The sequence below is a fragment of the Hydra viridissima genome, unplaced genomic scaffold (assembly GCF_058129835.1).
Source record: "Hydra viridissima isolate aposymbiotic clone 2 unplaced genomic scaffold, HvirCarnegie_v1 scaffold_16, whole genome shotgun sequence".
Lineage (NCBI taxonomy): Eukaryota > Metazoa > Cnidaria > Hydrozoa > Anthoathecata > Hydridae > Hydra > Hydra viridissima.
Window position 1 is genome coordinate 8,071,496 of NW_028324315.1, and position 2,414 is coordinate 8,073,909.

The following is a 2,414-nucleotide window of genomic DNA, read 5'->3' on the forward strand; positions in this document are numbered from 1 at the left end:
TTATGAGGCTATAGATGTATATAAGATGCAAGTATTTATCTTTTTATCGATAGTAAATAAGTTAGATAAATAAAATAAATCATTTTAATCTTTAATCTTATATAAACTAAAGTAATTTATATATGTAATGTAATTTAAACTAGTTTTAAAATATTGCTTATTTGCTTCACAAAAGTTTTATTTTAGATTTTTTGCTTTAACATGTATGGAAGATCCGCCAAACGAAAATTAGGTTCAGACTCTAATGTTAAGAATTTGAGAAAAAAAAAAGAAAAAAGTATAAATAAAGAAGATAAAGAAAATCAGTCTGTAAATAAACAAATAAATTCTGACAGAAGTAATCGTGCCTTAGCCGTATTGTCGATTGAAAATAGTCAACCATCGTACAACCATCACTAACTGCCTTAGAAAAGCCAAAACTATTACATTAATAGGTGATATCTGGGAAAGCCGCCAGCTGGCTGATTTTTTTGCCTTATGTTGCCAGGTTACCTTTGCTGATTTCAGTAAAAAGCTAATAGTTCTTGGTCTTCAACGAATGAGTGGCCCACATAATGCTGAAAATATTATATTGGTTTTAGAAGAAATATTAAATCAATATGATTTCGATAAATCTAAAGTTGACGATTATGTGAGTGATGGTGGTAAGGCTTTTCTTAGAGCTTTTCCACAAATGCTCAACTAAGAATTGGAAAACGGCAATTGGATTGAAGAAGACTTTTGGGAAGAATTGTTTGAGAATGACGACAGAGATTAGAATGATCAGGAACTAAAAGATTCACCTGAAAACAAAATTGAACCTGAAATTAACGAATTGCTTACTGAAGAAATAAATCCAATCCAAAATGATATTAAATTCAGCAAACTATCTAATGAGATTGATGCTGAGATTGATGCTACTGGAATTGATGATGCTGATAATTATAAATTTGGGGATCATATTATAGTAGATCAATTAGAGTTTTCGGCAGCAGAAAAATACCTCGTTTTGCATGCACAAACCACAAATTCAATATTTCAATACGTAATACTGTGAGGTCATGCAAACGATTGAAAACTATTTTGTCATTGCTTTGTTCATTTGCTAAAAAAACTCATCAGACAATTCAAATAGCCCGAATCTTTCAACAAAAAAAAAAAAAAAGATTAAGAAACGAAAATTTAACTCGTTGGTCATCAAGTTTTTTAATGTTGATTTGTTTTTACAAAGCATATAAAAAACATTGTTTTGAAACTATTATATGTCCAGTTACTCAAGCAGAGATTGAATTCTATTTATTATTGATGCTCCCAGCATATAGATTTACGCTTTTGAATCAAAGAAGTCGCGTACATATTGGTGGCTTGGTACCAAGTTTACATTTATTAATCATGCAATATGAGGAAATGGCTAAAAAAGATGATGAAAAGAAAAAATTTTGCGAATTGCTGATAACTAATGTAAAAAAACAATTTGAGCATAAGCTTAACTCTGCTGTTTATGCAGCTGCTGCAGTTTTAAATGTTTCTAAACTTTATCTATGGTATCAAAGACCGATTGCAAAAGCCACAGTCAATTTGGGACTAAGTTCATTAGTAAACTTGGCAATTGAATTTAATAAAAAAAACGAAAAAAAAAAATTTGACAGCAAGTGGTTCTAATAATAGTTTCTTTCAAAAAAGTGTTCCTGACGATGAAGCCTTTGATCAGTTTTATCAAAGCATAGAATTGGATCAGGTAGAGTACAACAAAAAAGAACTTAGCATCGGACACCAAGCTGACAAAGAAAGGAATAACTTTGTAAACATTTTAAGAAACCATAATTTCACCAACAAAACTCATTATGATGCATTTTGGTTTGAGAAAAGAAAAGAATTGCCATATCTTTACAATTTGTGTCTCATGTTTTTTAATATACCGACATCCTCCGCTTATGTTGAACGTTTTTTTAGCATATTTGGTGTAGTTAATCGAAAAAGAGCCGGCAACATGACCGATGAAACACTAATAAATCGTGCCTTTTTAAAAAGTAACTTAACCATACTTAATGAAATGGCTGAGTGAAAAAAATTCTTCAGTTGTTTGAAAATTTTCTTCATTAATTTTTTTTGTTTATGAATTGAAAACACATTTTAGAAAAATATAATTTTTTTTTTCTCTTTCATTTCGTGTTTTTGTTTGTTCATTATATAAAAAGCAATATTACTTTTAGAACAAAATTATATTTTACACTCAAAAAAAAAAAGCAAATTACTCAAAAAAAATGCGTATTATGAGTTGTGTATTGAGTATTCTACTCAAGAAAAATGCGTACTATAAGTTGCGTATTGAGTATTATACTCAAAGAAATTGCGTACGTTGAGTTGCGTATTGAGTATGATATGAGTAATATACTCAATACGCAATAGGCAAAAAAAAGTGCGTTCTGACGTAT

The 2,414-nt window shown here is 29.5% G+C and overlaps 1 pseudogene; it reads left to right on the top strand.

Moving 5' to 3' along the window:
- The first annotated feature begins 673 nt into the window (after window positions 1-673).
- On the top strand, window positions 674-2,099 carry LOC149877900 (uncharacterized; annotated as a pseudogene).
- Window positions 2,100-2,414: the final 315 nt, after the last annotated feature.